General features: G+C 35.5%; 1 protein-coding gene and 1 non-coding gene across 2 annotated transcripts in view; both read right to left on the bottom strand.

Annotated features, from left to right (window-relative positions):
* LOC138704841 (uncharacterized) overlaps positions 1-27799 on the bottom strand; it is a 191000-nt gene that overhangs the window by 104307 nt on the left and 58894 nt on the right. The gene's annotated exons all lie outside the window — the stretch shown is intronic.
* TRNAY-AUA (transfer RNA tyrosine (anticodon AUA)) lies at positions 23720-23791 on the bottom strand. Its single transcript has one exon. It is a non-coding gene; the product is annotated as a tRNA-Tyr (tRNA).

Here is a 27799-nt window from a genome sequence, read left to right as displayed (position 1 = left end):
ATTGTAAAACGGATGCTATCATCAATTCCACCAATGCTAAGAAACCGAGTCATTGATACAGCGTTGTTATATATCCGATTTTAAAAGTTGTGAAATTTTTCTTGCTACTGTTTCTATATCTTAAGAAAGACAGATTAATGCGTAAGTTCGGAGCCTTTTTGTCTTCCATGGAAATAAGGTCTTTGCAAAGAATTTGTTTGGGATTTGACATTTATCGTTTAATGTCATAGCATCGTGTTATTGAATAGTCTTGAATTTTTCTATTTTTCTTAAGAAAGTTTGTATTCATTATGGACTATAGAAAGCAGGATGTGAAGTAGAAAAAAAAGGAGCATTTCCAACATTTCCTTTTGCTTCAATTTAATTGAAAAATAAAGACACAGAAGGCCTCTAGAATCACTTGTACAGTTTACTACGCGAAGAATTTCACCAGAGAAAGTACGGCAGGAAAGTGGTTTCCGCGTTTCAAAGAGGACCAACAAAAATCAGCGTGTTACCGTTTGCGCTCCTTTGTCTGCTCTTCAAAATTTAGTTCTTCAACGTCGATCGTTTTTGTCCCAGATTGTTATTGGTGACGAAAAACACTAAGAACAGCAAGGAATGGCTGGGCTGAAAGAAAAAAAGCAATATTCCGGGCAAACTTTGGTGTCGTCCACGTACGCTAATATTGAGCAACTGGTGGAACAGAGAGGAAAGTAATCATCACTACTGAGATTTATTGCGAACAAACTCTGCCTCTCCGCGGCCGCAATTCAAGAAAAACGACCGGAAACACTGTATCAAGTGAATTTGCAGCAGCATGATACCTCCCGTCCGTATAGCCTACTGCTAACATTACAAAAGCAGGTATCAATCACCTCGTCTGGAAGGTTATTTTATGTCCATTCTGTTCTCCTGATTTTTCTCTATCAGATTTTTATCTTTTCCTCTCTCTATCCAACAATCTCCGAGGAATCTCCTTTAATAATGAGGCTGTTTTTAAAAGCTGACTTGACGATTCTTTCACCTCAAAACTATAGGATTTCTTCAGACTTGGAATCGAAAAAGAACGTTGGGATAATGTCAAACAATGAAGAAGAATATATTATTGATTAGATTATGTATTTTCTTCATGAAAAATTAATAATCATGGATTTAATAAAATAATGCAACGAATTTATGCATCAACCTAATTATGCGCAATTTTTATTTTTCAGAATAGCTCCTAGTTTGGAGGCGCGTGATAGCTTCACAACTAAGACGTTGGGATACTAGCTGGAAGATCGTAAGTTCGATTTCCGATGCAGTAATGTAGACTATTTTCTCCCTTATGCCGCACTACCGCACTGGGTTTCACCGAGCCTCTATCAGAAATGAGTACCAGGAACATTTCCTTACGGACAAATGCAGCCAGCACGTAGGACAGCTACTCATAAGGTGAGAGCCTTAATGCTACCCTAAAGACCTTCCGGGGCCTCCGATCGGATAACTTCGTTCTTTTTTTTTTTTTTTACGTACAACTACGTCTTTTCTCCTCACTAGATATGGGGGACTAACTTGAGAATTGACTCACATAAAAATGCAACTCCTCTGCTCTCCTTGTATTCCCTTTCTTCTTTTCCCTTTGTTATCCTTGCCTTCCTATTTTTCTCCTTATATTTCCCTTTTTCTATTTCCGTTTTTCATCTTCTATTCCATTTTTGCTTCTGGCCTCTCCTTTTTTCTCATTATATTCCCCGTACTCTCCTGTTTTCTCTTGTTCTCGTTACATGCTTCTTGTTCTCCTTGTTTTCGCATTTTCTCCTCATATTTTCTTTGTTCTTCTTGTATTTCCCTTGTTCTTTTTATCTTCCTCTTCTTCTTTATATCTTCCCCTTGTCCTAATTTTTGCGCCTAGTGTATTACCTTGGTTTTTAAGTATTATGATTTCATAGAATGATGAAACCGCGAAATATTACGAAATGAGGTCTTATGTGAAACAAGATATTACCAACAAGATTCTCGAAATATGTTTCGCAGTTGTGTTTCGATTTAATAGCTAACTCACTGTTTATTTTCTAGAAGCATGCCGGAAACGCATACAGGAACTTAAGAAAATACCTGATTAAGATGCAGCTGGGGAAATTAGAACAACAAACTTCCACACTATAATAATAATAATAATAATAATAATAATAATAATAATAATAATAATAATAATTAGAGTCCGGATGTCTAGGAATTTATAACAGTTAAAATGGCACAATAATCTTTGAAAAAGGCATTATAAATTTTAAAAAGGTATAATATTTATTTTATCCGTAAATTTAAATTATATCAACATAACTCACATATTTACTTCATAGGTGACACATGTTAACTTATAAAATACATTTTTTTCGTAAGTAACTGTCTTTTCACAAACCTTACATAACAAAACTGTTCCATCCGTTTAAAACACATGAGCGCCAAATTCACTAACGTAAGCATAAAGTTTACTTTTCAATGGTTTACTGAATTTAGGCATTCTAGCTAACCGATCTTATACCTTCTGTCACCCGACAATAACTGACTGTTCCTCATCGTCACTCAAATTTCTTTCTCCAACAATAATAAACACGTGTAGCACAAAATTGTAAAAGTAAAATTTGAAAATATGAAAGCAAACAATTGAAGGGTACACGGGAAAAACGAACAATGTCACAATGCTGTTAAGGGTGATGTCATTATCTAATTCACTGTATTACTACAAACTTTAGTGTTGTTTTTACCAAAAGTGGTAAAGGAGAATTGAAACCACGGACACATTCATCATTTTCTTCATTTCAAGTAGAAACACCAATAAATTTAGCAGTAATATACCGAAATAGATCAATATCTCAATCTTAACGGAAATGTGACATTGTTCGTTTTTCCCGTGTACCCTTCAATTGGAAATGCTACGTGACAACTTATATGAGAATGAGCTTAATATTTAAATTTATAAAGCCGACTGTTGGTATCGTGAAGACATGACAATATTATATTTGTATTATCGTAGCGCTCTCATGGTTAACATTCGGCAGGTCTTTGAGCGGCCTCGTGCATAACATTCGGCAGGTCTTTGAAATTTAATTGCATTATTGTTTTCAATTTCTTATGTCGCCGCTCCAATCACTCGCCTCAATTTCAATATTGCAACCAATAAGCTGCTTCCATTATTAAATGACACCTGCTTGTCTAATCCACGTGGACTAAAACCGAGGTTGCAATGTCTTGTGCTGAGGACGAACATTAAGGTATGTGATTAAAAATTATTATTAAAGAGTTATTATTAAGAGTTAAGAATGTCAACGTACTCGTATATGAAATAATAATAATAATTATAATTATAATACCCATTTAACAATATAACAAACTAGAGCTTATTCTTATCGAGGAAGTAGACGTGACAACGTGACGCTTAGAGTGAAACCTACAGAGCAACAATCGGTCGCCAAAATTATGTTTTAAAAGGACACCGCACGTTATCGTATGATGCCGACATGTAAAGCATGAGAGCGCGACGATAATAACTGTAGATTGTCGATCATTATTCACATTACACCATAGCATTAAAGCACGATTATTAGCAGATTAAGCATCGAAGTAAATTACTTTTATTTACTATTGTTAGTAGAGTTAGTCATTGTTCCAAATATTTAAATTTCATACACATTACATTACAATTAATTAGAAAATTGCAAATAAGCGAGAAATAATGCTTTTAAATGACGAAAAAAACATTTATTAGTAACAAACACCTTAAAAATGAGAGTAGGCAAAATAAAAACTTGGCCCTATCACTTCGATTTACTCCAAATCATATTTCTATATTTATGCAAATAATGATTTACTTCCACCCAGTAAAAAAGGTATTTTGCCAAACATCCGGGCTGTAGTAATAATTATCCTTCCCAAGAAAAACTGCAAACATGGCATGATGAGTCTTTCCATGGTAAAAGATATGCGGAGACTAAGAAGAAGGCACAAAATAGTAAATATTGGAGAATGCTGGGTTTGCAGTGAAATACCTACCCATGGGCAGTACATTTATGTATTATGTAATAATAATAATAATAATAATAATAATAATAATAATAATAATAATAATAATAATAATAAATAATGCCAGTAGCGATAGCAAAGGTCGACCAGCCGACTGTTGGTATCACATCCATATGTCTCAGCAAAGATGAACGATTATCCAACCAGTACGAGGGTATCGTACTAGGTTAGCCATTATAGCTGGTTCGCGGAATCGGATTTTCTTATCTGTCGTAGGACCCCATTAGAGAGTAATAGCACAGTATAGTATATACAGTCGCGAAGCTTGAGTTGTTGAGGGTGCTAGGAACAATAGACTGTGCCGGTACTATTTCGCATTGTCTGTAATGAAGCGATAGTAGCGATTCTAGTGATTACCAACTATCTATGGATGCATATTCCCTATGTATTGAGCTTCGTGACTGTATATACTAGACTGTGGTAATAGTTTCGACAATTGAAGCGAGTGTCATGAAGAGCTTGAAGAAAATCTCAATTCTAACTGGAATTTCACAGGAAACGCAGTATATGGCAATGAAAATTCAAGCGACAGCAATTGTAGTTAACGCAGATTGTGACAACTATGTGGTGCAGGTGCCGCGAGGCTAAGGGGGAATTATAGCGACTTCGCAGTTAGGTACCATTAACTTTGTAATTTCCATCGGTAAATGTAAAAAGTAATAGAAGTTTTTCGCTTATTCAAGCAAAACTAGCCTTCGCCCACAAAACACTGAAACTTTGATTTTGGAGTATCTAATTTAACGATGTGAAAGTGATCTTGATTAAAGACATCATGGTACATCATATTTTTATTGGTGTATTTACATACCAATTCATATCTACTGTACTTTTATTCCATAGTTTTATAATATTGCTGTATAAGATTAGACTAATCACTTAACTTTTTATTCTGTAAAATATCCATCACTTGACACATTTTTATGACATCAACATACAGGGTGATTTACGAGGATTTACAGTCCCTTACGGAGCTTATTCCCGAAGACATTCTGAACAAAAAAATGTCATATAAACATTTGACCTAATCTCAACATTTTCAGAATTGCACAAATTTGAAGTTGTTTGTAAAATATCATTGTTCTTGAATTTTAAGGGTAAAAGAATATTACAGATAAAGACTGAACTATTCAGGGGTATCATTTCTTTAATTAGCTAGTATTCTGAAGCTAAAAATGTGTTGTGAATTCCGTAGTTGCTTTGTACAGAATTCTTTTTTTTTCGATTTTTATCTACAAAATTACATTTTCTTACGAATTTATCACAACAATTGTTGCAAATCACGCCACTTTTGTAAATTCTTTAAGACTGTATATTAGGATGCATAATTAAACTGTAAAGAATCAAGTTCCTAAAGTCGTATTATTTGTAACAATTTTTGTGCAAGTGCGTAAGAATGATGTCATTTTTAGTTAAAAATTGAAAAATAAAATCTGTACAAAGCAATTAACAACACATTTTTAGCTTCATAACATTAGCCAATTAAAGAAATGACACTTCTGAGTAATTCATTCTCTATTTGTAATATTATTTTACCCTTAAAACTAAGGGGAAAAAAGGCATTTTATAAACAACTTCAAATTAATTAACTCTGAAAATATTGAGATTAGGACAAATTTTATATGACATTTTTGCTCAGAATGTCTTCGGAAATAAGCTCCATAAATGATGGTAAATCCTCGTGAATCACTCTGTATATTAAGGTTTTACTATAACAATCTGCTCTCTTCTTAGTGATAGGATTACGTGCAGATTGCTACTCAAATTTATCTAATTGATTTACATAAAAATAATGCAAATTCATTCTAATTGGTAAGTACATTTCGTACAAAAATTAGATGTGAAACGTTCTACGTACTAAAAATAAACAATAATGGCACAGATTATGTCATAACTTGAAGTAACTTGATTATCGAGAGTGTAATGTGTTGACTCCGAAGGTAAACGAGACAGTCCTGACCAATGCACTCTCAAGGAGTAGTGTGTGGCCTGACGGTTCAAAGTCACAATTATTTAGCGTTCAAAGAACATGTTCTGTATTGACGTCAGAATAAAAATAAGTATCTAAACTTAACAATTATCTTACTGCACGAGCTAACGAGGGATCGAAAGTGAACAGAATACGTGACTATCAAAGTGATAACCGTGGTGAAAGGTTTTCGGATATTGCACCGTATCATAAATGTAGCAGGTCAAAACTAACTTTTTTTCGGCTTTCTCCACATTAATCGGGTTCAGGAAATCATGCTCACAGAGGAGAGGAGTTACTATACTTCGAAGGATATGTGGGAGACCTATCGACGCAGACTATGGACTGCTATATGAGAAGTGACGGTGAAGGGTCAATTGCGATTGGAAAGGAGTCGGGGTGTGTTCCTTTAAATTGATACTATCCCAGGATTCGTCTGGAAGGACTTGGGAATCACGAAACATCCAACTCGGGATAGTTGGCCCCTGAAGTCGAACTCTGGACATTCAGAATATAAGGTGGATATGATGATCATTACTCCGCCGTGCTCAGTCAAAATTAATATTCTGTTCTCAAATAATGCTCTTTCAGCTAAAACTTTGGCTTATGAATACTGTACCGTGCATAATTAACATGTAAGTTATAAAGCCTATTAAAAGTTCACGAAAAACTTGAAAGTCCCCTAACTTTATTAAGAAGCAAGTTTATACAAAATGAGTTCACAAAAGAATAACATTTATTTTCACAGAAACTTCTGTTTCAATGTTTCGCTATTATTATTCTTGAGTGAGTTAATCTGTGGGTTTCTTGCAAATTCATATAAGAAATTAATGGTTTAGTCTCTACAAATGTGAATTGGCCTTATTCTATGAATGTAATAACTACTGGGTGTTCAGTTCAAAATGTGTCTTGGCTCGCTGTATGCCGTCATGTGGCTAGCTGATGAGCCTAGAGAATTCAATCTTCCTACACTTCCGCAGCTCAGGTGTATAATCTAAGAGGCAGAGAAGTTGGCTAGCAAGTACGGCGTTCATTCTGAAGAGTACGTGCCGATACGTACGGTAACGCCGGTAGTGGCAGGATTGTGAACTGTTTGGAAATACGTACTGTCGGGATATGGGGAGAGGGTTAAGACGATTACTTACGTATTTGTTGACATTAACTTCGACGGTCAACATGGACACGGAGCATTTGATTTGTGTTGTGGAATGTTACCGTACGCAACCGATGATAACAAATACCCTGCGTACGACTTGCAGGCGCAAAACACAGTTCGAAAGAGGTTATGGTAGCACATAGACCGTACAGACCGCCATCTGTTGCTACGACGTTCAAGTTATACCGTACACGTTCTCAAGTTCAGATTGAAGAACGCCTTAAATAATAGGCAACTTCTCTAACATATAAACTGAAACTCGCTTCAAATCGGTGACCCAACAACAGTGACGTCATGACACACTTTGAAATGAACACCCAGTATTGTTCCAGCGCGCTAAGAAAATAGAGAACTCTAAATGGATGGACGTATGAATTCAGCAAGTTGTCTGTCATTGTGGAAGCTTGTAAAAAGTTTGTAGAGACCGGTTCCGTGGCAGATAAAAAAAACTTGTACACCAAAGTCCGTGAGAAAAACGATGTGAATGCTGAAATTGCTTTATACATACATGAATAAAAACTATTCTTTTACGAACAAAACTGATAGACCTATTTTTTTCTATAAACTTACTTTTTAACAGCAGAACTTTCGAATCTTTCCTCATTTTCGAATAAACTTCATTCTTTATGAGGAAAACTATTAGGCCTTTTTTTCTATAAACTTACTTTTTAACAAAGAGGAGTTTCGAATCTTTCCTCACTTTCGAATAATCTCATTCTTTTATGAAGAAAACTTTATTACTATTTTTCTATAAACTTACTTCTGAACAAAGAAGACTTTCGAAACTTTCGTGATTTTGAACAGCCCTATATTTATTTACAACAGTCATTTTCATGTTAATTAAATAATAATAATAATAATAATAATAATAATAATAATAATAATAATAATAGAATAGCTAAATAGTACTTAGTATTAACGGACAAAAATATTACAAAGAAATTATTAACAGTACTCGAACAGTAGAAGTTATTGGTCCACAGACATATAGAGTGAACCGTAAGTAACGTCATTAATTTCAGGGGGTTATTCTTTGAAATATTTCAAACAAAAATGTTCAATACAATTTTGCTCGTTTTTGCTTCCTTTTCGAGATGAATATTGTTTTATATGTAGTGACGAGACATACTCTTTTGTCCGGACATGCCCTCCTTTTTGGGCCTTTGTCCGGGGTCCGGGCGGATTTTTTAAAAATCAAGAAATGTCCTCCTTTTCGTAACTTGTATGCCTGATATTTTGAATTCATCTGATTTGACGCCTTTTTCAAGTAATTTTCCTGTAGGTGGCAGTAGCATCGACGGAATATACTGGTTGCCAACGATCATATTCATAACTCTCTTTGCTCCTCCTTTTATGGTAGTTCCTCACAGGTAGCTAGTAAATCGAGAGATCGAGGTGCGAATATAAATCTAAATAGATATTTTCTGCTCTCTATAATAATTATAATTACCTTCACTTTATCTTGTAGCTAACTGTAAAATCATTATTATTATTAAGTTTTTTTGGTAATTATTTTGTAATAAAATAGATATTAACATACTTTAAAACATTATATAAGCCTAAATCTATACTGTAAATATTTTATAATAAAATAGATAATGACGTAATTTCAAAATGTAATATGGGCCCAAGCCTAAATATAAGTACATATTTTCTGTTCTCTTTTTTCGAACAATGTCCTCCTTTTTGAAGCTTTGTGCCCTCTTTTTTATCGATGTGAATCTGGTCACCCTATTTATATGAAACATTTCCATTGATTGAATTCCCAATATGCTCAGTCAATTTAAAAGAACAGTGCATTATGATACTAAATGATTGAAAAATTATCAGTTTCGTCCTTTAAATATGCAGAAATTTGTTCCGAACGAATGAAGCTCTTCATTCCGCAAAGCAATTTTACAAAGTTACATTTGTTCGGATCAAGTTTCTGCACATTTAAAGGACAAAAATAAATTCTTTTTATCATTTATTATCATAATATTCTGCTCTCTTAAATTGAATTGAGCATGTTGGGAATTAAATCAATGGTTTCTCAAAACATGCTATGAAATGTTTCATATAAAACAATTTTTATCTCGAAAAGGAAGGAAAAGCGAGGAAAATTGCATTAAACTTTTTTGTTTGTAATATCGCAAAGAATAACCCCCTGAAATTAATGGCAATGCTTACGGTTCATCCTGTATATTGTACACACTCTACTTCATCGCATTGGATTGTAATTCGATAAGAAAGGAAGGAAGGAATAAACAAAGAAACAAAAGGAGAAAGAAAGAAAAATAGAAAGCAAGAAATAAAGAAAGAAAGGAAAAAAGAAAGAAAGAAGGATAAGAAAGTATTTTTATCTTGTGCTTTTCAACATTTTAAATGGTATTGTATTGTTAAAGCATATTGATTTACATTTGACATGAACATGTATAATATTATTTACTACATTACATTTACAGGAAACGTTAGGAATTGCAAATGCAGCCAACCGGATATGGTTTCTTTTAGTCTATCACTGCTAATCTCGTGCGGAAGCACAGGTAACCACATCCCGAAACAGGAAATAGTCAACCTTAGGCAAACTGTGTTAGTAATGCCGCAATAAGAATAATAACAATAACGTAATTATTTAATGTACCTCTCCACCTCTATGTCTGAAATTTTAGTGTTTCTAGCCACAAGTTCAACTCACCTGGATTCAATTCCCGGCAGTTTCATATTGACAGTGTGTTGTAACATTTATCCTGTGTCTTACAATAGTTGACTTGGAATGGAATTAATTTATGGGAGGGAGGCAATGGCCCAGCACTGCGACCTGTTACGATCTATTGCACTAACCATCAAGCTAAGCGCATTCCCAAACCCACACCGGCTGCCTACACTAAAGTTCACTAAGTACCAGGTTTCGAGCAGGCAACCTCCCTCGTCCCTAAGCCAGCCCCATCCGCGCATCGTCAGTTGGCGATCGGATAATGTTATGGAATGATGACGGAATGATGTAGATGCCTAATAATGGGGAAAATGGGAGAAGCTCCAGAAAAATCCCAACTGCGAGAGAACCCAGAGAAAAATCCCAATTGCGACTTTGTCCGCCACAAGTGTCACTAATCCTAGATCTGACAGGGATTGACACACTCATATCTTGAACTCTTGGCCGTTGCAGATTGTTTAATAAAAATAGCAAGAAGATTCTCGGATTAGTAGAAAATGACACGCTGAGAATAGTTTATTCCTACTTTTCGTTAAAGTATTGTATCTGTTAGCTGTAACACTGGTCAACAGTTATTTTGCGCCAGACATAAAACTAACAAATTCTTAATTAATTTCAACCTCCTGAATTAAAAAATAACAATCAAAATGTTTCATCAGTTCGGGTTTGCGAGATGCACAATATAATTCATTTTCTGTGCATTTTATTAAAAAAATCACCGTATTTCGTGTGTAACCATTTTGTTTTACAAATGTCACGACCCATTATGTGAAAACAATATTAGTAGGCCTATAAGTAGGCCACCATGTTAGAAGCACTTGTAGAAACGGAAATTATTTTATTGCCCTTTTACGAATCTATTTGAAGGGGCACGTTTGCGGTATGAATTCGTTTGAGTTTACCTGATTTTACTTGAGATGTATATTTCTTTCACTGTGAGCTTAAATTACATTACTATAGTTTATATTTTGTAATAGACTACCCTGTCAAAACCACTTCTAAAAGTGGAAATTATTTTATTGTCCTTTTCGTTTCCATTTGGAGGGGGAGAAACAGGTTCGCCGTATGAAATCGCTTCAGTTTACCAAGAGATTTCCATGGTGTTAATATTCTGTGTAAGACGTATATTTCTTTAAAGTATGGTTGAATGATAACATTCAAAGTGCGAATTATTTATATGTACGGATTTGAAGGTTGTAGCATTGCTTCTTGGAATGCAATTCAGTTACACAAAATTTTGCTGCTTTCTGTGCGAATGGGCAGTCGCGCTCGATATAAGCATTATAAAATAAAACGAAAATCACTAGAGCTAGGGAAGAAAAATATTATACATCAACCCCTTGTACCTCAAAGTAAAGTAATTTTACCCCCTTTGCACATTAAGTTAGGATTAATGAAGAATTTTGTTAAAGGGTTGAATCATAAAACTGAAGCATTTAAACATATCCAGGAAAAATTTCCTGCTATTAATGACTCAAAAATAAAAAAGGGAGTTTTCATTGGACCACAAATTAAAAAAATAATGAATGCCAATCACTTCGAATCTTTGTTGGGAGGAAAAGAGAGAGTCACCTGGATAGCATTCAAGAGGTTGTATTAAATTTTCTCGGTAACCGTAGAAGTGAGAACTATGAAGAACTAGTGCAAAATTTACTGTTGGCATATGAAACTATGGGTGGTAACAAGTCCCTGAAAATTCACTTCCTTCACCCTCCATCTTGACTTTTTTCCCGAGAATTGTGGCGATTTCAGTGATGAGCATGGTGAGCACTTTCATCAATAAATTTCAACTAGAAAAAAAAGATACCAAGGACAGTGGAGTACAAAATATGCTAGCAGACTATTGTTGGACTTTAGCTCGTGATCTGATGCCCAGTATAAAAGAAAATGCAGAAAAAGAAATCTGCAATCTTCTGAACTGTGAATATTTAACCTTATTGTCATTATATAAAGTAATATTTTCAATAAATATGAATTCAAAAATTTCTCAAAAACCATAACCAACAAGTGTTTTCATTGTCATATTCGTATTCAGGAGGCTCACATTATATAGAAAACATGTATCACATGTTCAGCGCAAAAAAAAAAGTTAAAATTTGTTACGCAGTGATAACAGGCAATTTAATGTGTAGCAAACTTTGTGGAAAGATATTGTACATTTATTTTACCCCTGTTTTATCTGAAATTCACTTACAATAAATTCCATGAATTGTAACGGGTGACAGGAAGTAAATGTTTATAAAAATAATCACTAGCAGCATTAACGCCAATAGGAAATCAGTTAAGAAGAATTACGAGATAAGGTGATCTATTCCATGTTCTTGAATCATGATTGATTGAATCTGTAAGATTGATAAGGAACACGTGATGTAGATGTCAAGCAGAGTTACATCATCCTCTAGAACACTGAAATTTATTTCTTGGAATTAAATGCATCTTAAGAGTGATGATGAAAATATGAAATCATATTTTACTGAAATTATTACTACATAATATGTAATATTTATCACTTTTTATAGTTTTCTTTGCTGAAGATTTGAGATTCCCAATCCATGTGCATGTTTCAAAACATGCTACATCCTGCAGGATTTCAATATTATGCTGAATAAAGAGTAGACAATGGCAATAAGAAAGAATATGAGTAAATTCTGAACTAATGTAATAAGTTAATAATAATAATAATAATAATAATAATAATAATAATAATAATAATAATAATAATGATAACAGTTGTGAAGGATTGAGCAACATCTGCCCATTCCTATTTTTTAAGGAAGTGGTTCTCCTGTCTTGTTTCCTGACGTCCTATTAATCTGGTTCTTACAGGTTATTGTGCTTGTTAGCAGTACGTTGCTCTTGCTGGAGACTAAATAACGTTCAATGAAAGAAACATTGGAACGACTTGCTGAAGCATTGGCTTTCAATGTGGAAGATTCGAATTCAAGTCCTGGCGATTTCAGGTGATATTTGTGGTGAATTCTTGTCAAGTTTTCTAAAGCTTTCCCTGTTTCTACTATTTCTCCATTCACTATTAACCACAAAATAAAAAAGATGGGTAATACTACTTTTTGTTGTCTATTGATCTGGCAATAATATTGACAAATAATTGGATTTCATGATAAATGATCATGGATTACGTCCAGTAGACCTAAGCATATCGCATATACATATATACACAATTACCATATATTTCGAGAAAAATTGACCGATTTTTATACAAATAATCAAATAGTTGATTGCAGAAAAATAGTAGCTTAATAAAACTTATCTATTGGATCTACTTTGGAGAATACTGAACATAAAATTTAAGCATTTGAAAGACTTTGCTGCATGTTATATGTTAAAACCTTAATAACATTATCATAGTTATAACAGTACTAAATGAAAAAAAAAATCTTTAAGGCATACTTTCTGCATACAATTACAAACAAGACACATTTCACTAGATACTGTACATACTTCTATTGTCGTCCAGTCCTCGTAAAAGCAAGGCAATTCAAACTGAATGACCTAAGGGAAACTGGTATCGTAAAAACTAACTGCAAGGAACTGACCTGTTTGCTGATTTTGAATACTATTATTTTGTACTGAATTTCTATACCGACCATTATAAAATATTCGTTTTTAATTACAGATGTTTGGAAATACTTCAATGAGTTATTAGATTATGCTTTGGATTACCTGGAAAATTTTTGTCCCATGATTTTGTTATGTAGTAGATACAGAATCCGCAACACGTTAATACTTCACAACTTGTAAATTTAAAGAAATTCGTCACGATTATGAAATGACTGACATCCTGAAACTGAATAAAAATTCCATGACAACAAGGCAACAATAGATTAGCTCTAGGATTGTTCAGAGAAAATCAACAATCTTAATTCTTTGAGGGTTTTTATTGTCTTCCTCTTACTTACTTACATACTTACTTACTTACTGCTTGCTTATTTACTTACTTCCTTACTTATGACTTTTAAGGAATCGGAAGTTCATTGCCGCTTTTACATAAGCCCATTATTGGTCCCTATCCTGATCAAGATTAATCCAGTCTCTACAATTATATCCCACTTCCCTCAAATCCATTTTAATATTATCCTCCCATCTACGTCTCGACCTCCCAACTAACACTCTATATGCATTTCTGGATTCCCTCATATGCCCTGCCCACCTCAAACGTCTGGATTTAATGTTCCTAATTATGTCAAGTGAAGAATACAATGCGTACAGTTCTGCGTTGTGTAACTTTCTCCATTTTCCTGCTACATAATGCAACAAGTAATCTCTTATTTGTGACTAGCCGTACCCGTGCGCTCCGCTGCACCCGTTAGAAATAAATATAAAGTAATTACATAATTAAAATAGGACATTTGATCCAGGGAACATTCGTGTTTGATATAAGGATAAATCGTTTATTATGTTACTTAATTTAAATTGTATTTGCATAATTAAAATGCGATCATTTTGATCCAGAGACCACTCATTTGGTCATAAAAATTATTTTAGGAAATACAGGAAACGAATGTACAGAATAGCCTATCAAGTTTTCTGTGCATAAGAAGCTATTTTAATCTCACCTGTCCTCGATTCACTCAGAAGTTACTGTAATAACATTATAGCATTATGTCCATCTAGAGAAACTACACTTTCCAATGGTGAATTAATAATTAATTATACAAATCGGTTAATTTAGCTTCTGATATTACTTCACACAAACACAGAAACATTATCTGTAGGCTATCTTTCATAGCTTTCGATTGTTGCTGTCCAAGGTCCCTTATAGACGAAGTCATTTGTTTTTTAATTCATTACACGGCCTTAGATGGCAGTTATTTTAATTTTAAAACTCATTTATCTCATTAAATATCAGTCCTATCAAAATTTTTCAAGGAATAAAACTTATCGGAAATTATTTTTAAAGAAACGTTTGTTATGTAACATTTGTCACAAAAATCAATAATAAGCGAGATATTTCGATTTATTTAATTCAGGCCCCCTTATAACCCCCCTTTTAAATAAAATATTTTGAATGCCATATAGCCTAAAATCTAAGTTACAACGAACTTAATTTATATTCCAATTTTCATCGAAATCCGTTCATCCATTATCGCGTGAAAAGGTAACAAACATACAGACAGATAGACAGACAGACATGCAAACAAAAATGTCAAAAAAGCGATTTTCGGTTTCAGGGTGGTTAATTGTATACGTTAGGACCAATTATTTTTGGAAAATCGAAAATTACCAGAAAAATTTCGGCTACAGATTTATTATTAGTATAGATATGCCGTTCTTATCTAACATAACCTCCTGTACTCCCACAAAGTCTATTCTAAATTTAGCTAGTTCTTTTGCTACTAATGTCCTCCTCCTGTTCTATATAGACTTGTAACATTCCAAGTACCAAATCATGCCAGAGAATCAGTTCCATTCTGAGCCTTATTTTGGTGTTTCGTAACAAGCTGCTTTTATGGTGATGGGTTGTTATAAAAAAAAAAGGTCGCGCCAGGGATTTTGGCAGATGGATTTTCTTTATGTGAACTGGTGAGCGAGTCCTCACCGCTGCAAGATGGGCTGTTATCTCTGTCGCAGTGGAATGGGTAAACATGCACGCCCGAGTATTTGTGCACTCTGGACAGTCACCTCCAAAAACTAAACAAATATTACAGTAGTCTATATGTGTCTTTGGTATTCCCAAGAAACTTGTTCGATTAATTAAAATGTGTCTCAATGAAACTTACAACAGAGTCGTATAGGCCAGTTTCTATCTGATGCTTTTCGAATTCACTGCGGGCTAAAGCAAGGAGATGCACTATCACCTTTACTTTTTAACTTCGCTCTAGAATATGCCATTAGGAAAGTTCAGGATAACAGAGAGGGTTTGGAATTGAACGGGTTACATCAGCTTTTTGTCTATGCGGATGACGTGAATATGTTAGGAAAAACTCCACAAACGGTTAGGGAAAACACGGAAATTTTACTTGAAGCAAATAAAGCGATAGGTTTGGTAGTAAATCCCGAAAAGACAAAGCATATGATTATGTCTTGTGACCAGAATATTGTACGAAATGGAAATGTAATCTGTTATATATATATATATATATATATATATATATATATATATATATATATATATATGGAAATATGTTAATCCTTAGTCAATAGATAAGACTGAGTTTTACGAAATACGAACATTAAGGGATGGAAAATGGGAGGCAGTAATGATCGAAATAATTATACCGATTTTTTTTTTAACCAGCAGACGTGCAGCCTTTAAATTTAAAACAAAGATTCACTCATAAAATTGGGTTAGACTATTCATCTCATCTCTCAGAATTGTTTCTAAAATGTATAAGGAAAGTAAAAAAATTCAATGTCATGTAGGCTACTCCCTTGAAATAACTTCGTTTTTTTTTTACTTCCGAGCAGAGAGGAGACGACGATTTTAAAAATTCACTAAACTATATTTAACTAGAGACGTAAAATTTAAAATGAAGGTTACTCTCTACAATATTGGTTAAACATTCTTAGATTTTTCAAATACCATATCCTAAGGTACTGATGAAAAGGCAGAAGGGAGTGAGAAATCTCATGTCATCCGATCTCGATGAAAGTCGATATCTGGGGATCTTTGCGATCACAGAATACGAATAAGGTATTATTTAGTCCGACGTTGTCCCTAAAGTGGTGGAGTGGGACAAAAATGGGCGAAAAATTAAATTAGATATCTTAGGGGTTTTCGAGACGAAAATTACGAATAATACAATTTGTGCGAATTCAATATGGCAGTTTCAGTACTATGAATTATATTTAAAAAATTAAACATCGGATATCGCACAGGTAACACATGTACAGTATTTAAGGGGGTATGTAACACCTTTTGATAGTAGGCCTATACATTTAGTGAAATCCAAAATGTAATTTCTACATATTCTGAATGAATGTTGTGCTGGAATTTAATATAGTCATCAGCCAATACCTCTAGATTAATAAACAACTTTTTCAGAATCCATAAAATACAGTATTTATTGTGAATGGTAATTATATTTTTCAATTGGTGCAATTTGTGCAGGGAAAATTGGTTTCTGCGATATTTTGTACGATTTCGAATGTTTTAAAATGCTTTTTCTCTGTTTTATTCACAATGTGTGTTTGAAGAAATTATTGCCCTTGTAATATCCATTACAATCCAATTTATTATACTCTTATATAAATCTAACTTCCGCAGCATGCAATTTTACCCAATTAACAAAATTATATTTTGATTCTTAAGAAGAATCGTAATTTTATTAACTTGAATTGTCGCACCACCAGTGGACGATCCCTAGATTATTAGTGGACAGATCTTGTATATTGATTTGGTAAGGGTAGGATATATATATATATATATACGCAATGCAATGCTTTTTCCTTTTAATTAAGAATTAATTTAATTTAGAAAATGTAGGAGATGTATTGTAAAATCATTGCGAATGGAAGTCATTTACATTTATTAAAGGTATTCTTTGAGTAGGACTGTACCGTGGTGTGTTTCATAATAAGGATAATTGATATGAGCTGCTGTTATGAAAATACGAACGACTCAGAATGTTATCGCATCTCGCTCTCGCAGCTTACACAAACAATATTGGCTCGCCTACTGGAAATGCCATCGAGGTCATCTGCCAAAATCGGTGCCTCCGACTATAGCTCTTCGCCCAACCCCCACCTCTCATCGGGTGTCCGCGACTGTTTATTCAATACATTCGCAGCTACCCTCCATATCTGGAGGCCGTCTCCTCTATCAGCAACCTGAGGATGCGTCATGCCGTGGTGATAGGGACCCACAATACATGGTTATAGCCTTTCTCTGGTGAAATTTATTCTAAGACCGTATTTTATCATTAGGCAGCTGCAGAGTGGGATTCCTGTGACATGTATCAACATGACGCTAGATCTCAGTCTACGACAAAACATTGTATCACTTTGAAAACGAACAGATATTCGTGTCATTGGAGAGATTCGAACCCAAGACAGTATTTTACATGATATTGCGCACCTACATCGCAGTCGATACATCAATAATTTTATATCGATTTCCATGCAAAAAGCAATGAAGACTTGTGCTTTATTTATATAATAAAAACCACAGAATTAACGTTATATGGATACCACGGTTGTGGATTTGATTCCCATTTAGGGTATGAATATTTGTACGATATCAGTGAGATGTTCTATGTTTTCTTAGGTAGAGTCCCGACATTGTACCTACTGATGCCTTATCGTTGAAATTCCATCAAGTGTTCTTCCAATGCCCATTAGAAAATGTTAAAAATCTGGCATAAAACTCGAAAATGTTTAAAATTCACTTCTGATATATTTATTACCCAGATACTGTAGGAAACTTAGAAATATATACAGTCTACACTGCCAAAATGATTGCATAAATTTCACAATACTTTATCTCTGTAACTATTAATGCTACAGCAACGCATTATGTGCCAATAGAAGACACTCTCTCCGAGTTTTGTTTGATATCTAACAATTTCTCGATATAGTGATCACACGGCACACATAGATCTAGGGCGGGTGATATTTCAATTCCTCCCACACACTACGCAGCATGTCACAGTCTATCGCCTGCACCGCAGCTGTGATGCGACGCCGTAGCCCCTGCAGTTTTAGCCCAAAGAGGAAAGTAAACATTGTTCTTTATACCTTTCACACGGGGATAGTTTACAGGAATCAAGTGCTTGAAGCCTCTAAACTTGACACCATATTTGTGATCATACAGAGACACTAAACTTGAAACCACGTTCCATACGTAAAAAAAATTCGCTGAATGTTGTATGCTTGGAGGTACACTGTTTTTAAGTTGTTTTTTTTTTTTACCTTTTTGCGAACCACTTCTACATTAATGTTATGGAAACCTTGTTCTTTAAGTTTTGTAACAAGTTTCGGAAATAATTCCCTCTTGTTTAATTTTAATTTTTATTATCATTGAAGTATTTCTCGTGCCGTATAGAGAGTTGTTTCCGATCTCTAAAAAAAGATTTTTGAATGACGTCATGTACATCAGGAGTCACACGACAGCTGAACTGTGATGAGAGATGACAGACCAGTAGTAAATGATTTCATAATCGGCTTGTGCACGGTGTCTCACAGCAGCAATATACAAGAAAATCGAGCCTTTTTGGGAGGGGTACATTAAGATGCTTTCCAATGCCAAGTACAGTTAAGTGAAAATAAAAGAAGCCTGCAAAAAACGTAGTTTCGTTATTTCCAAGAAAGGCATCTTCTGTGTACTTAATAAGACTGGTAAAGCTCGGATGGGATTAATTTGTATCATATTCTAGAGTAGTTCGGCTTGTGAGGAGGGGTGGATTTGCTTGCTTTTTCCCCTCTGGAATCAATCTCATTCGAGCTTTGCCAGTCGTATTAAGTACACAAAAGATACAATTTCTTGGAAATAACGAAACCACGTTTTTTGCAGGTTCCTAAGATTTTCACGTAACTGTACTTGGCATCGGAAAGGGTCGTAATGTACCCCACCCAAAAAGGCTCGATTTTCTTGGGCATTGCTGTTGTGAAACACCGTGCACTCTGACTTTGAAATCACTCATTACTGGTCTGTCACCTCTCACCACAGTTCAGCTGTCGTGTGACTCCTGACGCACATGACGTCATTCAAAAACCGTTTCCAGAGATCGGAAACAACTCTGTATACGGCACGAGAAATACTTCAATAATAATAAAAATTAAAATTAAACAAGAGGGAATTATTTCAGGACCTTGTTACGAAACATAAGGAACAAGATGTTCAAAAAATTAATGTAGAAGTGTTTCGCAAAAAGATAAAAAACCTTCAGCGCGCGTTTTTTTACGTGCGTAACATGGTTTCAAGTTTAGTGTCTCCGTATGATCACAAATATGGCATCAAGTTTAGAGGCTTCACGCACTTGACTTCTGTAAACTATCCCTATGTGAATCAGGCCTTAGGAACACCTGTCAGCATAAGCAATATTAAGACCTCTGATCGGCCTCTCGGTCTGGTGCAGTGGTCGTCAGCATTCGCTGAAATGGGCAACGAGTAAAGAGTGTATCGCAATATGGACCGTCGCGTCGTGCAGAATGGAGAGAGAGAGAAAACATACCCGACAGCAGCCATGGACGTACGATAGTGCAGTCTCTTATCCGCGGGTAACAGACGGTAGCCCGAGGGTACATTGTACTGATGACCGCTTGTCTAGTGGTTAGCTACGCTGTCTCCATGCCAGAAGGTTTCGGTTTCGATTCCCGAATCTGGTAAGGAATTTGTCCTTAGTTAGGAATTGTTCCTTGATATGTATGGTCTGGGTGTTTGTGCTGTCATGTTCAAGTTAGATTTAGATAGATAAAAGTGTTAGGGGGGGGGGGAATGACACACCCTATCATAATTCCGATGTGAATATCCCCTTACGGTATCACCAGGGGTCACTTGCTTATTGTTCTCATTTACGTCATTAGTTTGATTGGGAATTTGAACGTGAAATTAACAAAATCGTAGCTTTATACATATTATTAGTACGTAATTTGATAGAATATTCACATCTTGACTATGGCTGTAGGCCTATAGCATTTATACGGCCATAATCAAGAACGCCTCTTCAACTTAATTTAATCTTGATTTCCTACAGTAAAAAATCAGGTCATATAAAGTAAAGTGCCAGATTCGTATTAGTAACTTCAAACAAAGAAAAATAAATCTCGATATTTCTGCGTACATCTTCGAACTAAGACATTTAGTATTGGACAAAGCCAATCAAATTTAATAAACACATGCCATTGCTAATTGTTGTTAGGAGAAAATCCACAAACGATTAGGGAAAACACAGAAATTTTACTTGAAGCAAGTAAAGAGATAGGTTTGGAAGTAAATCCCAAAAAGACAAAGTATATGATTATGTCTCGTGACCAGAATATTGTACGCAATGGAAATATAAAAATTGGAAATTTATCCTTTGAAGAGGTGGAAAAATTCAAATACCTGGGAGCAACTGTAACAAATATAAATGATACTCGGGAGGAAATTAAACACAGAATAAATATGGGAAATGCCTGTTATTATTCGATTGAGAAACTTTTATCATCCAGTCTGCTATCAAAAAATCTGAAAGTTAGAATTTATAAAACAGTTAAATTACCGGTTGTTCTTTATGGTTGTGAAACTTGGGTGTTTGAGAATAAGGTGCTTAGGAAAATATTTGCGACTAAGAGGGATGAAGTTACAGGAGAATGGAGAAAGCTACACAACACAGAACTGGACGCATTGTATTCTTCACCTGACATAATTAGGAACATTAAATCCAGACGTTTGAGAGTCGACCTGGTTGGCACGTTGGTATAGCGCTGGCTTTCTATGCCCAAGGTTGCGGGTTCGATCCCGGGCCAGGTCGATGGCATTTAAGTGTGCTTAAATGCGACAGGCTCATGTCAGTAGATTTACTGGCATGTAAAAGAACTCCTGCGGGACAAAATTCCGGCACATCCGGCGACGCTGATATAACCTCTGCAGTTGCGAGCGTCGTTAAATAAAACATAACATTTAACAGACGTTTGAGATGGGCAGGGCATGTAGCATGTATGGGCGAATCCAGAAATGCATATAGAGTGTTAGTTGGGAGGCCGGAGGGAAAAAGACCTTTGGGGAGGCCGAGACGTAGACGGGAGGATAATATTAAAATGGATTTGAGGGAGGTGGGATATGATGGTAGGGACTGGATTTATCTTGCTCAGGATAGGGACCGATGGTGGGCTTATGTGAGGGCGGCAATGAACCTCCGGGTTCCTTAAAAGCCAGTAAGTAAGTAAGTAAGTATGTCATTGCTAATAAAGAAACAGTCGCAGGTTATATTGGGCATCATTTCGAAATCTCCCATATTTTCATAATGAAAAAGCGGGTAACCCTAGAAGTTGTTTCTTGTTTGAAATATCTCAAATAACAACCCTGAAATTAAGACATTACTTACGGTTCACTAGATTATATATATATGTTTTTGTTGTTGTTGTTAGTCAACTGTCCGAGGACAGGTCTGAACCTCACAAGTGATACTAACATGGCACTACTTATGAGGTAACAACGCCAGGAGATAATGGAGTAGGGTGGCCAGTTCCTTTCCCCCTCCATTTCAGGCATCGCCGATTAGCTACATATTACATTAATGATACAAACAATAATTGTTTTTCCTCTGACATCGAGTGAGATGTACTGCGTGATAATAAATGTACTGTACATATCAGCCAGAATCTCAATCAGAGACCACTAAACGTATATATATATATATATATATATATATATATATATATATATATATATATATATATATAACTATTAAACGTCATTAATATATATAAAAATGGCATTTAATAATTAATAATTAGTAATCAGTATAGTCTGAAAATGATTATATTAATAGAGAGTAACATACGTGCAAGATTCCCAGTAGGTCTATAAGAGTTATTTCATACATTTTTACAATGCATTGGTTAATAATATAATAAGAAAATATAAAAGCAATGAAAAAAATTCTCAAATCACAATGTGGAATTGTGTGTAATTCAATTGTTTCTTGTGTAGATTTTAAATTGTTAATCCGGCAACACGATATTTAAGCCTGACGTCTTTTAAGCCATTTGTGTTGGTAAAATGAATTTAGAAAACAATTATTTTAAGATTTCTACCTGATTTCGTGTTTTCGTAATATACCATACGAGTATTTCGCATAACCACATCATCTCAATGATCATACATTATAATTTTCTTTTCTGTTTACTAATGTTTATTCTGCGAGCCAGAAGTAAACCTTTGTCGGTCCACATCTGTCCGGAGGGCCGCCTATTGGAAATCGCTGTCTTACGTAATTTCCCAATATTGCAGCGAATCTGCACTGATTTGTAGGCAACGTGAACTCCAGATGAGCTACAGACGCGTCATATAAGATATTTAGATCCTATTTAGGCAGATGGCGAGTAATTATTGCGTACAATATACCGCTAGAGATTGAAAGAAATCAAAATGTTCACATGCATTAAAATAAACATAAAAATAAACTCTTTTGCCCTAGTATATTATCTTACGCTCAACTGACGTCAAACGCTGAAATTCTTACAGATCTCAAGATCCAAAAATATCCGGTTATACGTAAAACATGGCCTGTAAAGTATGTGATACGTCAGCAGCTGCCAGGTCGCAGACATCGTAAGAACGAGGCAAGTCAGCATTCTCATGGAAGACGTTCTTGCTTCACGTTGCGTGAGTCGCATTTTTGCGTGGCGCATTGGAATTTGCAAAATGAAAAAAATAACTTCGCATTTACAAGATTAATATTCCAGTAATATTTAGTTATGTTAACTACTTAGATGCCTTTGGCTCAGAATATTATTGTGCAAAATATAACAAAATGCATGCAATGCTACTGTAAGAAATATGTTTGGCAATTAATGAGCAAATCTGTTGTGTGAAAATGACACATACTTTTTCATTACCGGTACGAGTTTTACAGTTGATCAAATTACCAATCATATTCCTATGTGTACATTCTTCATCTACCAATAAAAATACTGTTATCTGGAAAGTAACTTACGTCTTGCAATTGCAGACTTATTACACAACTTCAAGCTATAATATTAAACTATTTTCCTACATAGTCTTCAACCAGATTGAGATATTTGAGCGTTTCACAAGAAGTTTTAGGATATCCTCGTCATAGAATTTTGCCGCCTATAATTTGAGCCATGTCTGAACATATATATTATTTTAATGCACTGAAGTACATATGATATTTCCATGCAGATATTCTGCTTCATCATACGATGAAAAAGTAATGGAACGGTGAAAAATTCTCTCCGGCGCCGGGATTTGAACCCGGGTTTTCAGCTCTATGTGCTGATGCTTTATCCACTAAGCCACACCGGATACCCACTCCGGCGCCGGACAGAATCGGTGTGGCTTAGTGGATAAAGCATCAGCACGTAGAGCTGAAAACCCGGGTTCAAATCCCGGCGCCGGAGAGAATTTTTCTCCGTTCCATTACTCTTTCATCGTATGATGACGCAGAATATCTGCATGGAAATATCATATGTACTTCGGTACATTAAAATAATATATATGATATGCGTAAATCACTTCGTGATTTAAGACTGCGCTTATTCCGTCGGATCCCGGCCAACTAGTCACTCATAACGAGTGCACCTCAGCACATGACGTGTGGACTTCAGTCCTACGTTCATAGACATCTATGACGTAGTGCAGAGGGCGGCCACTAGAGGGAACCCAAGAGTTGGAACTTAATCTGAGACGATTCTGTCCGGCGCCGGGGTGGGTATCCGGTGTGGCTTAGTGGACAAAGCATCAGCACGTAGAGCCACCGGCGTGGCTCAGTCGGTTAAGGCGCTTGCCTGCCGGTCTGAAGTTGCGTTCGGGCGCGGGTTCGCTCCCCGCTTGGGCTGATTACCTGGTTGGGTTTTTTCCGAGGTTTTCCCCAACCGTAATGTGAATGCAAGGTAATCTATGGCGAATCCTCGGTCTCATCTCGCCAAATATCTTTTCGCTATCACCAATCTCATCGACGCTAAATAACCTAGTTGATACAGCGTCGTTAAATAACCAAATAAAAAAATCAGCACGTAGAGCTGAAAACCCGGGTTCAAATCCCGGCGCCGGAGAGAATTTTTCTCCTTTCCATTACTCTTTCATCGCATGTCTGAACGCTGAATGGCTCTCCTTTACATCTTCATGTCTGACAATACATACACATACCTGTATAGTGTTCTGCTCGAGAGCAGGTCTTTCAATACAAACCTAGCATTTTCCGATATTTCCTATTTTCTGCCTTCCTCTTTCCAACACAGCTTCATTTCTTATTTTGTATCTGATAGTATACCTCTGCACTTATTGTAGTGTCTCATTCGGTGAAATCCACCAGCAGTTTGTTACGAGAGGAAGTTTATGGAACTAGTTTATGGAACTTCCTTGCTATTTTTTGTGAGTGAGTAGCCTATGGCCCAACTCAATTGACTGATCTTTTTTACCCTACGTAGTGTCCACTTACTGTTCTCCAACCAAGAGATTAACCGTGAAGGGAACGTCTTACTATTGCGTCATCTATTGGAGCGAAGTAGATAAATAATATTACCGTTATAACGTCAGTTTAAAAAACATAAGCTCTCCTGCACATGTTATTTCCTGTATGGAGAGATTAAAAGACCAGGAGATTAACCGTGATCTAATTTTGTAACTAGGGTAGTATAAATATATGTGTATCAGTGTTATCGTTTGTGCTTTGAGAGTTAGCCAATGGAGATGCGTGTACCCACGTGTGTGACCTTATGACAGCTTATGAAATCAACATTCATTCACAACATTATCCCGCTGCATCTCATTCCCCTGAGACTTTCTCCTGGTTGGAGTACAGTATTACCGACCGGACCTCACAACTGGCGGAATTTTCTGTCGCAAGACACATTTTGAAACGGTTGCTGTCAATCTAACTAAAGGTGATACGACCTTCAGGTGCGTACTGAGCCACACTACATTACAGCGAAAAAATGGTGTCGTTATCGAAAAATCTTCATGCACCACATGAGGGAGGAAGTTAGTTTCTGGTCAGCTTTCGTATAAATTGAATAATTCATCATTCACGCAGAGAAATTAACTTCGGTTTCTTATATTCTACACAAAAGTGATTTTATATTTTATAATCAAATGCAGAAAACGTGGTTTAACGAGTAAAACACCATACTTATTGTGCAAATGTGAACATATTACACTTCTATATTTCTAACAGGGAAAGAAGAAAGTAGTTTCCTCGCCTCTAGTTTTCTCTGCAAGTAGGTTATGAGCAAGCTCGAGCAAAAACGACATGCAATCCAGATTTTAAAAATTGCTGTATTTTCACAAATATACAATTCCGAAACGAGAGACCTTCGCTATCGTTTCCAGGAATCTTAAATCAGTATACATTAACACTTTCAGCCAAATCCAACACGCCCTACTGAAAACACTCCCTTGTCAGATAAATCCACTCGTTAATTTCAACAAAATCCCTTCTACTGTATATTAGAAGAATACTCCCAAAAATATACACATTTTTTCAGTATCGATGGTGCGAAAAACTAAACATACTGTAGATTCTTGGCAGTACCACAATATTTTCTCTTTATACTTCGTATAGGCCTAATGGCAAAGTAAAAAATAATATTACTTATGGATGAGAGACTTGGCAACTAATGGAGAAAATCAGTGTTATGAAGACAACACATGCATATGTATGTGTATATATAATCCACCAAATGTTCAGCTGGAACAATCTTGAATTATAAATCTGGAGGCAATAGAACACAAGAACGTTCTGTGAAGAAACTTTTGTCGATCGTATCCTGTTAGGATGATGATGATGATGATGATGATGATGATGATGATGATGATGATCATACATACAGGTTGATTAATGAAATATTACCCGCTCTTTAGGAATCAGTTATATAGGTCACTATGAGCAAAAAATGTCATTAGCAGGCTTAGTATCCGGAACACTTTAGCAACCAATGTACGCACAACTTGACAATAGAGTTTCTTGAACATAATAGACAGACATGCTGTGAATGTAAACAACGACGTCAATGTGCTGCGTTATATTCTATTGTTAATAGTACAATCTAGTAACGGTGGAAAATGAAGTAGGATACATACCTCACAACTTTTCATGTCCCTCGGTGACGTTGAAGGCGTTAGCGTTACAATGAATAATCATGTACATACTTGCAACTATGTAGTTCGAAAAAAACTGTTCACTATAAATTGAAAATGCACTGTGATGGCCTGAGTTCGTTTCGTAGGGAGAGACGAAAGAATACTGTACCTCTGATCACGAACCGGATTGTACACTAATGCATAGATAAACAAAACTCAATGCGCCACCTCACTTCATCAGTACTCCGTTGCACTGTAATTTCACTTCATTCTTAAGTTGTCTTGGATCCTAAGCCTGGTCATTAGATTTTATTTATTTGTTGAAATACATACGTCGTACTGTGAATCAGACTTGTAAGCCTTTTTAATCTTAAAACAAACGGGTTCAACAGGTAATTCCATTAATATTTTAGGTCAGATGGTTTATCTCGAAAACACGGAGACATATAAATTGTCTTGTAATACATAATTAAAATGACGTAAGCCTACTCTCATAAGCATAGTGTTTTAAACGATTTAATGTACACATAATTATGTAGTCCTTCACAGATTTCACACTTTCATCATAGTGAGGTACTCTATGTAATCCTTCATAGATCTTACACTTTTATCAGAGAACTCTGAACTCAATGTAACTTACCTGTTTTTATCTCACATGTATTTAGAATTATACCGCGCAACTTGTTCATTTTTCAGAGTTTGTCTTAAGGTAACTGTTGTAGAATTATGCTACTTTTAGCTTAACATGTCTGCCATAACTAGACTTAGAATCCACCACCAATGTTTGGACAAACCGCGAGGAATAGCCACCGTGCTAAACGATCGATCCGGCGTCACGCAAGCATAAGTGGTACCCTATTATTTTTCTAGACGGAGATGACAATAAAAAGGTAACTTTGGAGTGTTAGTGAAATGACGAGGGAAAGACAGACAAACTCCAAAGAAAACCTTCACAACTTAGCTTTGGTCATAAATACACTCCGTCATCGTCGAAATTTGAACCCAGGTCCGCAGTCATGGTAAGCCAGTGTTTTGCCTACTGAGCTACCGAAGCGGACCAAGGCGGTTACTTACATATATAATTAGGAGCTTATTTTATAAACGTAACCGACCTGGGCTTTCTCAGTAAATTATTGTATTATTTGAGGATCCTTATAGTCACTTTTTCTTTTGTTATAGTTATGAATCAATTTTTAGATGATTTTGTAGACTTCTCAAAAACACCTTAACTTA

The sequence above is a fragment of the Periplaneta americana genome, chromosome 8 (assembly GCF_040183065.1).
Source record: "Periplaneta americana isolate PAMFEO1 chromosome 8, P.americana_PAMFEO1_priV1, whole genome shotgun sequence".
Lineage (NCBI taxonomy): Eukaryota > Metazoa > Arthropoda > Insecta > Blattodea > Blattidae > Periplaneta > Periplaneta americana.
This window is presented reverse-complemented; position numbering and strand designations above follow the sequence as displayed.